The 12,439-nt window shown below is 58.3% G+C and overlaps 1 long non-coding RNA gene across 1 annotated transcript; it reads left to right on the top strand.

Moving 5' to 3' along the window:
- Nucleotides 1-2,993: 2,993 nt before the first annotated feature.
- On the top strand, nucleotides 2,994-11,868 carry LOC308179280. The gene is made up of 3 exons (XR_013940319.1): nucleotides 2,994-7,592; nucleotides 8,571-8,681; nucleotides 9,807-11,868. It is a non-coding gene; the product is annotated as an uncharacterized lncRNA (long non-coding RNA).
- Nucleotides 11,869-12,439: the final 571 nt, after the last annotated feature.

Consider the following 12,439-nt stretch of genomic DNA (forward strand, 5'->3'; position numbering starts at 1 on the left):
CTCCACGGCGAGGCAATAAATCAGGGCGCTGCGTGTCGCGGGCACAGGCTACGAGTGATCAAACCCCCGTGGGACAGCGATGGATGGGGGAAGGTCCCCGCGGGGGGGACAGCCGGGGTGCTGCCCCCTGCCCCACGGCAGCACCCAGCCCGGCTCGGGCACAGGGCAGCCCCGCGGGCAGTAACTCACGGATGGGGCGGGTGTACAGCAGGGCTGGGAGGCTGCTCGCAACGCTTGGTGACCCTTTTGTTCTTCCCAAAGCAGTGGGGGCTCAGCTGGAGGCCGTGGGTGCTCCCGGGCATCACCGTGGGCTTGGGACTTGGGACTTGGTCCTGCCCCGCTGGACCAGACCCGCACGGGGTCCCACGTCCTTTCCCCATCCCTTCCTCGGCGGTTAGGAAGAACGGAGAAACCACCTGCACGTGCGCGCATCCCGGTGCTTGAGTGGAGGAGCAGATCTGGAGGCTGAATTGCTAAACGTGGCTTTGCTGCGGGATTTTGGCGCCTTCTTTCGGTGCTCGATGCTGCCTGAGCTGCCTGCTGCCGGGCCGAGCCAGGCGCTGCGGCGCCAAAGCTCCTTGCCCTCCCCGAGCCCCGTTTGCACCAAAGATGCACAAAGCCTCCGTGGAAGCCTCCAGAAATCCCCATCGTCACCCTGTTTCACCATCCTCTGCGGCGGGCAGAGGGCGGCTTAGAGCATGAGGGCCGAACGCCCTCTGTGAGGGGAAATGGGTCTGTGCAGGAGCGATCCCAGACCCGTCCAGATCACGGGATGAAGCCTTGGAGAAAAGGGGCTGTGGGGTTCGTGGGCGATGCGACCGTCCCAGACCTTGTCCTTGTGTGTGTCGGGCCATGGCTTCCCTGCGGGGCAAAATTTCCTCTCCTGGCTCCTTGCAAAAGAAACAAGCCTGGCCCGTGCTGTCCTGGGCCATTCCCCTTACCTCAAAGGCAGGCACATCATCATTATTATTATTATTTTTATTATTATTATTATTAGGCACTTAGCTGGGAGCTGTGGCCCTGAAGCAGCGCTTGACAAGGGCTGCCCTCCTCCAAATGACGCCAGGGAGACTTCTGCAGCTAATTCCTGTTAATGTTAATGCGTTGAAGGGAGAATAAAGTCCATAAAGGCTGGGTCTGCTTGTTCCTGTATTAAAGGAATGACTGTTTCAGCCATTCCCTGGTGTGAGAAAGGCCGGCGGTACATTGCAAATTAACTGCCAGGAAAATTCCACTTGGTAAAAACACGAAGGAGCTGCTTTTCGGCAGGAATCGCAAAAGCAGCTCCTGGATGACGGCAGCTTCAGCCCCGAGCTTCCCTCCTTCTGCCGGAGCCACGAGCCGCCTTGCTGGTGCCGTCCGGTTCCCAAAGCAGCGATGCCCTGGGGCTGTCTGCTGCAAACTGCTTGGATCTGCATGAGTCCTGGTCCTGGTCCTGGTCCTGATCCTGATCCTGGTTCTGGTCCTGGTCCCGTTCCTGGTCCTGGTTCTGGTCCTGGTCCAGGTTCTATTCTGGTCCTGGTCCTGGTTCTGGTCTTGGTCCTAGTCCTGGTCCTGGTCCCAGTCCTGTTCCTGGTCCTGGTCCCAGTCCTGGTCCTGGTCCTGGTTCTGGTCCTGGTCCTGCTCCTGGTCCCACTCTTGGTCCTGGTTCTGGTCCAGGTCCTGATCCTGGTTCTGGTCCCGTTCCTGGTCCTGGTCCTGGTCCTGGTCCCGATTCTGGTCCTGGTCCTGGTCCCGTTCCTGGTCCTGGTTCTGGTCCTGGTCCGGGTTCTGGTCCTGATCCTGATCTTGATCCTGATCCTGGTCCTGGCACAGCACCACGGCCCCACGAGGCTCACCGGCGGAGCTGGGCAGCACCTGCAGGCGCACTCAGGACGGCGACTGCCTCACCCGCGGGTTTTCTCTAGGTGCTGCCACCGTATTTCTGTGTCCTGGACACGCTGGAGCTTCCCCCCGCCGCATAACCCGCCGCTGTTATTTCTCTCCGCCGTTTACGTTTCCTCGTTTGTGCGTTACAGATGAGCCGCGAGCACGCCGTCGTCTGGAGCGGCTTCTCCCCTCCAGTAAGAGGGAATTAATCAGCGGTTTAATACAAAAAAAAAAAAAAAAAGGGGAGAGGATGGGAGGGGGTGTTTTGTATCCCTGGCTTCCCATGGGTGGAAAGAGGGCTCGTGGGGAAGGAAGGAGAGACCTGGATGGAAACGCGTTCGCGGGGAGCCCCCGTCCCGGTGGTCCCGGGGGAGTCCCCAGCCCCTGGGATGAGCTGGCCCCGGGGAAGCTGCTGCCAGCCCCCAGCCGCCTGGCCCCGGAGATTATTGCGGCTCTCGAGCAGACACGTCTGTGGCTGTGTCCTACTTTTTGTGAGCAGAGCCCAGCGCAAAGGAGCCACGATCGGGGTGAGCGCAGACCCAGCAGCTCGGCGCCCGCGGTGGTACGGGCTGGGAAGCAGTGCCAGGGGCACAGCCTGGGGGCTGGCACGTCACCAGGAGGAACGGGAGAGGGGGGGGTCTCTGTCAGCCCCGCTCTGCCCCAGTAAAAAAAGCTTCTCCAGCCCCGTTTGTAGCTGTCTGACGCAGCCGTTTCGTCTCCTTCGGGGCCAGCAGCTGATCTGCCTACCAGCCCTCGGGAGGAGGCACCTGGCAGAGTCCCTGTCCCCTCCCTGTCCTCAGCCCTGCTCCTCTGCCTGACCTTGTCCCTGTTCCCATTCTCAGTCCTTTTGCTGTCCTTGTCCCATCCCCATCCCGTTCCCATCTCGTCCCCATCCCTATTTGTCATCCCATCCCTATCCCATCCCCATTCCCACCCCTATCCCATCCCCATCCCTAACCCATTCCGTCCCCATCCCATCCCCATCCCCACCCCTGTCCCATCCCCATCCCTATCCCATTCCGTCCCCATCCCATCCCCATCCCCACCCCTGTCCCATCCCCACCCCTATCCCATTCCCGTCTCCCTCCCTACCCCCTCCCCATCCCTATCCCATTCCCGTCCCCATCCCATCCCCATCCCACAGAGCGATGGGAGCCCCCACAGCAGAAGTCACCTTGCTGCCTCGGGCAGCTCATTCCTATCAAAAGGAAGGCGTTAACCTCACCCTCGTTACTAATTGCTAATTAAAAGCCCCAAATCTCTGGGAGCAGAGGCAGGTCCCAGCCCTCCCCTGGGAAGGCACGGCGCTCTCCTTTTGGCACGTCTCACCGCGATCGCCCGCCCCGGCTGGAAACATCTCCCGGTCTCACCGCAAGCTCACCGCAGCGGCCAAACGCGGGCGCCCAAATTGAAGGAATCAATTAAAGCCATTTAATCACTGCTCGGAGCCAAAAGGGAGCCGGAGGAGCCGTGGGGCTCTCCCCCGTGCCCCCGCTCAGCCCAGAGGTGGATTTCCTGCCCGCTCTCCATTATCACCCATCAGTATCGCCGTGAGTACCTAACGGGCTAAAACCGTAGCTCTGATGTCCCGGATCTGCGTGGTGCGGTGCAGCTAATTGGTGCAGGACCCATCCGGGGGCTTAATGAAAACGTAAATCCCGGCACATTAATCAAACAATTATTTCCTAGCCACAAGACAGGCGGCGTTAAACCTAATTAAGAAATAAACAAAGTAAACCAGTGAACAGAAAACGTTTGCTGATCGTACAGATAGGCTGCAACAAAGAAATATCAGGCAATAATTTATTAAAGAGCCCCAAACCTGCTCCTCGCTCTGCAGTTCTTAATAACCCGGCGCTCCGGCTTCCAGGAAGCACCAGCTCGGTTTTATTAAAGCATTTGTTCTGCTTTAAGGTCTGCTGGGCACCGGAGGACAAAAAATATATTACTCTGCACGATGAATAATTGCATCAATTTAAAATAATAGGGCTGGGGACCGAGCACGTGTGTGTGGGTGACACCTAACGTTGGGACCGACGCATTTGGGGCTTCATTATCAGAGGTTAGCGCCTTTCCGGCTCAAAAGTTAATTCCGATTCAGACATAAAAGTTGCAAAAAGACATAAACTCGGCCGCCGCCAGCGTTTCTCTTCCCTCAGCATGTTCAGAGCTCCTTGCCCAAACCTGCTAGGCTGGCACAATTCCTGTACGTGCGCTGCCGTCCTTCTCCCCAGCCTCATTTCTGCTTCACCCGGCGAAGGAAGCTCTCCGAATTCCTCGCGGCACCGCCGAGCCTCCGGCAGCCTCGCAAGCCCACGGGGAGGCTGCGGCACTGGCGGGGAGGTGAGAAGCGAGCTGAGGGTGTTCGCATCCTGCTGGAACAGCCCTGGTGGTAATTAGAGCGAGACGTCATTAGGGATGGGGAGCAGGCAGTGGGGTCACCCTGGGGATGGGGGAATATGATGGCCAAGAGGATTCCAGGATGATGCCAGGATGATGCCAAGGTGCTGCCCCTGCCCGGGTCCCCGTTAGGGGAGCAGGGGCTCTGGGAGGTGGAAAACACACCCCAGGGACACCCCAAAATGCCCAGGGGGGGTCCCCCTGCGCAGAGCATCCTTTGCGCTTGGGTACCACTTGTGAGTCCCGACCTCCCTTTTTTCATGCACTTATTAAGCCCGTGTTCCTCGCAGCCCGGCTAAGCAGTTTATCAAAAGCCTCCACCGTTAGGTTAATGAGTCTCCATAAATTATTTCCTACGGTTAATCCAGGAAAGGGAGCGCAACCCGCCAGCTGCTGCAGGGGCTTGGTGGCGGGGCGGTGGGCAGCGTTCGGTGCCCATCGGGGACACAGGGACACGGGGAGCTGGGACCCCGCAGAAAGAAACCCTCAAGGGCCAGGAAGGCTTTCTGTCTCCTCCCATCCCAGCCGGTTATTCATGAGCCTGCCACCCCTGGAGCTTCGGTGCCGAATGGGGGAGCACAGTGAAATGGGGGGGCACGAAGCAGCCCCAGAAACAGACCTGCGATGCCACGAGCGTCCCCCCTGCGGGGATGTCCCCAGCTGCCCCTTGTCCCAGCAAAAAGGGACACAAAGCCGCCGCCCAGCAGGCAGCACAGGTACACCGGGATGCTGCAGGGAGCACCCAGCCTGTCCCCAGTCCTCCTCCAGCCTCGCGGGGACATCTTGGACTGCGCTGACAGGCGCCTGGGGACCTGCCAGCCCTCGGGGTACTCCCCAAAACCTCCTCGTGTCCCCCCCCCACCTCCCGGCGGGCAGCGAGGAGCGGATTTGCTGTGCCAGCACCGCATCCTGGCCCAGGCGAGTTGCAGGCATAGGTTGGGGAGGTTGGGGGGGGAATAATTCAATTTTTGGCTTTCTGGGTGCAAACTGCGGCTGGCTGCTGCTGCTCTGCAGCTCCCGCCTCGTTGGCATTCTCCAGCGGTCCCGTGCGCTCGGCGGGCCCGGAGCCGCTGCAGAGAGCTGAATTATTCAGCTGCAGCACGGCCCCTTCGCTGACGGAGCCAGCGAGCGTGGCCGGACGCAGCCGAGGTTTTTTTGGAGTTTCCCAGAGCCGTGCCCTGAGCCCAGCTGTAACAGATCCAGGGCAGCAGCTGCACCTCACCCCGATAAGCATCTGCCTAGCAAATAATAATTAAAAGCTAAGGAAAAAAAAAAAAGACAAGAGCTACATTAAAAATGCCCTTTTCCGCGCTGATGCACTCCCCTGGTGCTGACGCGCGCCTTCCCGCTCTAGCTGGTGTCACAAACTCCCTGGCGTTTGGTTTTTAGGTCACTGCGTTCCCAGGCAGGCAAGGACTGACCTCTCCACGGGCTGCGGCACGGCTCCGGGTTTGCACCGCGCCGCTGGTCTCCTCCCTTGTGTCCAGAACTGCCCTGGAGCAGCAAGCGGCCAGCAACCAAACCCACACGGAAAGAGCCCGACCTCCCCCCGGCAGCGAGGACCTGCAGAGAAGGACAGAGCTGGGACATCGCCAGCGGCAGCCCGGAGGTCAAGGTGGCCTTGGTGGCATCTCAGCATGCACCGCATCACCGCCCCAGTGCTGCTAGCGGCTGTGCCAGCCATCCACCGGGATTTATTGGGACGCTGCTGCGATGGATGGCACACAAGGCTTGGAAATCAGTCGAGACGAGGGTCTGCCAGCAGTGGGCACGGTCAGCCAGGGCTGCTCCAAACCCACCGGTGACACCAGGGAAACTCCTCACTGCCACCGTGCCACCCCCCAGCCCCTCCAAACAGCACCAGCTTAAAAAAAAAAAGCTCAGTGGGGAGCAGCAAGCGGAGGGCCGGCCGGCTTCTGATTTATGCTGCGATGTTTTCTGAGCAAGCAAAATAAAACCACCGTGAATTGGAGATCTTGGAGGCAAAATTAAGATGAAGTGGACGGAGGGAGCTGCGCTGCCAGTGGCACCGGCACCGAGGTGCAAGGGCTGTCAGGGCACAGGGGCTGCTCTGCCGGGTGCCTGGGGGCACAGGGGATGCTTTAGGGACCGCTTTGCTTTGGTCATGCTGGGTACACAGGGTGGGCATGTGGCTGGTGGCCGCGGTGACCCGCTGACCTTCTCCCTGCAGCCTGACGACTAACAGAGCCCCGTGCCGGCAGCGCTCGAGCCGTGTCCTCCTTGCTCCCTTTGCCCCGTGCAGGATGCTGCCAGCCCCACCTAACGAGGGCACAGGACCTCACAGCACTGGCTCACCCTGAGGCTGCAGGACAGGGGCACGGGGGGACACGGGGTGGCCGATGCCGTCCCCCGTGGCATCCCCCCGAGCACCTCCCCGCGCCGCCGGCAGCGCCGCCAGCCAATTATGCAGATCGCCAGGGCAAAAGCGCCTTCCCCGGGTCATTTTTCAAACGATTAAATATAAAAAGGCCCAGGCGCAGCTCGTATTTCAGTGTTAATGTTGCTGCCAAATATTATCACGTCGACGCCGGCTGTAAAACGGAAGCAATCAGTAACCCCGGGGACCGTGCAGCGGCCAGCCGGGGCAGCCTGCTCCCCATCCAGCCACCTTCCTCCGGGTCTGGGACCTCCTCGGAGGCTGCTCTTGTCCCTTTTGCTTTGCTTTTCCTTTGGCACGGGGTTCCTGCACTTTTCTTCGCGCGTCTCCTTCCCAGCGGGAGCGACACCCAGCGTGTCTGCGGGCCAGCAAATTCCAAATTCAGGGCAGCCAAACGAAGGGCAGACACCACCGCGTTTTTTTGGGGCCAGGCTGCGCTGCCGTGGCCGGCGGGGAAGGAATTTCCCAAATCAGTGATCCGGGCGAGCCGGGGGCTCAGGACCATGCCACCCCCCGCTGCCAGCTCTCCCTGCCCTGAACAAACTCCACCTCTTTGTCCGCCCGTTGCATAAGAAAACTGAGCTCATGTCTCCCTTCGAATGAATTATTCACACTTGGCTCCGTATGCACTAATATTTAAAAGCCGCTGCTGTGGGAAACGTTGTTCCTTTTTTTTCCAGACGTTGTTCCAGACGGTTCGGCTCGGGCCATTCACCGAGGAACAATCTGGCACGCTCGTATTGTTGCTCCCTTTCTCCTAGCAGCACGGACAGATGGGCAGAGGCGGAGGGGGGGGGGGCGAGGAAGGGACCAGACCTCCTTGTCCCCAGCGCGCCCGAGCGAGCGGCCCCGTGCAAGGAGCACGTCCCGCACACCGCCACCTCCAGCAGCACACGAGCATCACTTGGCTTTGTCTCTTGTCCTGGTGGGTGGTAAGGATGTGCCCTGTGGGGATAACAGATACAGATCCGCAGGTCGGGTGGGAAGAGCTTCCTCAGCCTCCAGGACGGCCCTAAACCAGCGTGGGTCCCAGCCTCGTCACGCAGCACGGGGCAGGAGCAAAGCCCCCAGGCCCTGGAAACGATTCGAGCCCATCTGCTGGCCGAGCCTGGAGCAAAATCCTGGCCTTTGGGAGCGCAGCAAGGCCGAGGCTCGGCCTGTGCCAACGCCTCCTTGAAGGGGTCCCTCTGGTCCCCGTCCCAGCTGCGGGTGACCCCTCCTGGGCCGTGTCCCCGTGCCCAGCGGGCGGCTTTGCTGCAGCACCACAGCACGACGCCCCCCACCCCGACCCGATCTATTGGGGTGGCAGAGCTCCGCGGCAGGGTGCCGGGGTGGTGGACGGCACCTTTTTAAACGAGCACGAGCCCTGGGGGGGGCAGGTGGCAGCACCAATGTCCCCGCTGCCCCCGGCACTGCGTGCTCCGGGCCGGATCCTGCCCCAGGGGTCCCGGCTGCCCCCCAGGGCAAGCGGCATCCGTGTGGCACCTCTGAACCTTCCGGATTTAACAGGGGCACGCTCCTTGTTAGCCTGCTGGACAAACCACCCCGAAGCGATTCACGGAGGCTGTGGAGAGCTTTTCTGCAGCAATCAGGGTTTCCATGGCAGGGCTCTTATCAGGTAGATAACAATCGGCTATTCAGCCCTGCCTGGCTGCCCTTTAATTAATCATGCTGACCCTGGTCCCAGGGACAAAGCCAAGCCACAGAGACACCCGTGAATTTCTTAGGCTCTCGACTCCAGCCCACCCTGCCTATAAACCCCAGAGCTTCACCTCCGTGGCAGTTCCCTTTGACCCGGCAACAATCCCTTCTTTCAGCTTTTCATCAGCTGGAGCTTTTCTTCTTCTCTGGGTTTGGTGTCATTGAGACGAGCCTTTTTTTTTTTTTTTTTTGGCTTTGACAGTTTCTGGAAGGATTTATCACAGCGCTGCCAGCAGTAAGGAGACTCCGGTTATCTCCACATCCCTGACGGAGCCAGAGAACCCGCTCAGCTCCGGTTTCCAACCGGCCCCAGGTGCCACATCCTGCTCCGTGCATCACCGCGCTCCCTCCGGAGACGTCTGCCCGACCCCAGTTGCTCTCATTCATCTCCCAACAACCCCAAAAAGCATCCGAAAGGCCCCCCCCGTGCACTGCCGGCCCCTTGGGCTGAGCACACACAGCGGCTCTGCGTGTGCCCCCGTAGCGGTGGTGCCCCGCCACAGCCCCCACGAGGTCCCGCTGATGCTCAGCTCCCGTCACCCCTCCTGCGAGGCCCACCATCCGTAACAAGCTGCTCTCAGCTAACTTTAACTCCACCGGGAGCACACAAAGGTGCAATTTACCACCTCTGACTCAGCACAGCCGCAAGTTCCTCTTGTGGCCTCAATTTTAGCCTTACAAAGGTTTCCCCGTCAGAATTTTCCCTTACCTGCTCGCTTGCTTCCTGCCAAGCCAGCCCCACCTGCAGCTGGCTGCTGCCCCCCAAACCTGGCTCGAGCTCGGAGAGCCTTTTAATCTGGGCTGGAATCGAACCCAAACCCGAGCCCAGGTGGCTGTGGTGCAGGTGGCACCGCGGGGACGACCAGCTCACCCGTGTCCTGCGAGCAGGCAGAGCTGCTGAGCCCAGGGCTGATGCTGTCCAGGACCCACGCAGCGAGGAAGACCAGACCTGCACGCATGTTTCTAATTAAATGCCACTTTTGCCCAGCAATTTGGTGACGTGGGCATCACCAGCCCACCCCGGGGGAGGAGCAGCCCCCCAAATCCCCCCCCCCAGCTGAAACACAGCGGGGCTTAGCACATTTGTTAGCTGTAAGCCGCAGACAGGTACACGTTGTGGGGCCTCTGTACAAGAAAATCAGCATTACGCCCAGTTAATATTCAAACCGTGATTAATCAAAGGACTCCTCTCCCTGCTCCCATTGTGCTTGCTGCTCGCCTGTACATCCTTCACTTTTGTTTAAGTGCAAGCAGAGTCAATTGGAACTGGGGATTTATGGCGGCTGCCAAACGCTCCGCACTCCGATGGCAATAAGTTATATTCCCATTACGCAGCATGCAATAAAAAGGGGATGATATTTATTCTCGGGATTTTTGTTTTCCCAAGAAAGCCCCCAGAACTCACGCAGCTGCTAAATCGTGTCCCCGTATTTTGCAGGTGCTGCCGCTTCCCGCCCGGCACCTTCCCCAGCCTCTCCTGCTCGGGGCCAGCACCACCCCGGGGAACAAGAGCAGAAGAAACCGCCAGCACCAGAAGAAACCGTCAGCACCGAGCCATATGCAAGGACCCGCAGGGCTCAACCCATCACTGAGCACATGGGTAACGGAGCTAGATTTAAGAGAATAAAATGCTGATGGGCTGTGGAGGTGCAGAGTTCCTCCTTCAGGCTTTCTGCTCTCTCCGAGCCCCTGGCAGATTTCTCCAACCCCAAAGCCACTCATCAATGGCCCCGCGTTGGGCCAGCAGCCCGGGGGAGGTGCTAGCCACAGCTCTGTGCATCCAAGTGAAAGAGCGGCGGTTTATTTTTAGGCTCGGCACCGATGGCATGAAAGCCATTGATCCTAGCTCATAATTACATCGTTAGCTGTGCCCTACGAGATAAAGAGATTTCTAGCTGCGGGATTTTGAAAAGCTGGGCTTGAAAGTGGATAGCAAAGGGATTTATTTATTGTAGCTTCTCTATTTTTAAGTGGAGTGTTACATAGTAAAAGTTTGCTTTTATTTATTTTCTTTTTTTGTTGTTGTTCCTGGGAAGAAGGCAATCCTGTCCACGGGAAGGCTGGGGACGGGGGTGAAACACGACCGGCCCTGGGAGGATCGCAGCCCCGTGTGCTGAAGGGAGGGAGCTGGGACGCCCAGGAATCGCCCTGCAGCAAGCAGGGACCCTCAGGACCTCTCCGCACAAACCCCAGGGGAGCCGTGGGGGCGTCCTCAGCTCTGCGTGGCTCCCACCACCTCGTCCTTGCTTGCTGCTCGTGACCCCCCGAGAAAATAATGCAGGGCACCCACCGCCTGCTCCAGCAGAAGGGCAAGAGCCCGGTTTGCTCTCCAAGACCAGCCAGGGAGCCTCTTCCACGCCAAGTGCTTAGTGCGCCTGCTGTCACCCGTGCTTTACTGCCCTCTCAATGAGGAGCAAATCGGTATTGATTTCGGAACAAGTAGAGCTGTAAATTACTGGTCATGACTGGCTCGGCCAGTACGGAGATGAGAATCTATCGATCGCACCAAGGGCCTAAATCTAATTAGCACGCAAGGAAGCTCGTTGGAGCAGCAGAACCATTCGGATGTCCTGCGACGTAATTAAAACGGCCAAGCTACCTACAAAAGCAGGACATGCAAATAATGGTCCCGAGCGAGCACGATTCGCAACCCAAGGGCTTCCTTTTCAGAGAGGCTGAGAAGAAATTGGTGGCAGAAATATCAGTCGGGGGGGACAAAGAGCCCTCTTTTACCCCCTAGATGTGTCTCCCTCTGTTTTGAAGCCCTTCACGTTCAGGACTTCACAGCTGGTGGGGGATCACAGGTGGGATCCCAGTGCCAGGGCGCGGGGACCCTCGCTGGGTGCCCACCGGGGGGGGGGACACGGGGTGGCCAAGGCACGGCTGCGATGCACGGCGGGCGAGCACGGGGAGGAGAAAGCACAAAGTTCTCGAGCTGGAAAACCAAAGATAGAAAAAGGAAGCTACGAGCTACGGCCCCCAAAAGGGGCTGATAGACATCTCCAGGAACTGGTTTTCGGACGACAAAGGGCTGCCTGTTTCCTGCCGCTGGAGGTTTGGAAGAGAACAAGCAAGAGAAAAAGGGGAACTCCGCGGGCCCCGCTGCACAGCGGTCACGGGGACGGAGCTTTGCTCTTCGTCCCGCCACAGCCACACGCTGAAAGCCTCGGGGTTGCTGGAAAATAACCCAATTCCAGCTTTTTGGGCAGCTGGAGGGCTCCGTGCTCCCCGTCTCACAAAGACACGGCAACTCCTGCGGCTCACCGGGAGCTAATGCCATTTTTCCCCTTTTCCCTCGGAGTTTGCCCCCAAAGAGGGGGGGACCTCAGACAGTTTTCCTGCCGGCGTGCATGAGACCACGAGGACCCCCAGGGCAGTGGGAGAGCTCGGGGTCCTCATTAGGAGCTGCTCATGCAGCCAGCACCCCGAGGCAACGTTAAATAAAAAACACATTATAAATATAAATATAAATATAAATATAAATATAAATATAAATATAAATATAAATATAAATATAAATATAAATATAAATATAAATATAAATATAAATATAAATATAAATATAAACAAATATAAACAAATATAAATATAAATATAAATATAAATATAAATATAAATATAAATATAAATATAAATATAAATAATATAAATATAAATATAAATAATATAAATATAAATATAAATAATATAAATATAAATATTTGCCTTTCTGCTCCCTGCTGCTGGCTTTTAGGCAGGAAATAAAAGGGGAAGGGGGCACTACCCGGGCAAGCAGCCCCGTGCCGTGCACGGAGCAGCAGTGACACCTGCTGCTGGCTCTGGGCATGGCCACCAGGGCCCGGTTCCGTCCCCCCGAGCCCCTTTTTGGGTGCCCGGAGGAGCTGGGTGCCCCCATGGGGACCACCCCACGTCCCCCTGCCCAGGGCTGGGGCATGGTCCCCGCAGAGGGCCCTGGCTCGCCGCCACCCCACGGGCTGCCAGCGCACCGGCGTGCCCACCCCTGGGCCCTGCATGGTTCGGGCTGCTGGAAACTGAGCCTAAAAATGCCAAAAAAATAGAAAAAAATTAAAA

The sequence above is a fragment of the Anser brachyrhynchus genome, assembly GCF_964034855.1.
Source record: "Anser brachyrhynchus genome assembly, chromosome: 17".
Lineage (NCBI taxonomy): Eukaryota > Metazoa > Chordata > Aves > Anseriformes > Anatidae > Anser > Anser brachyrhynchus.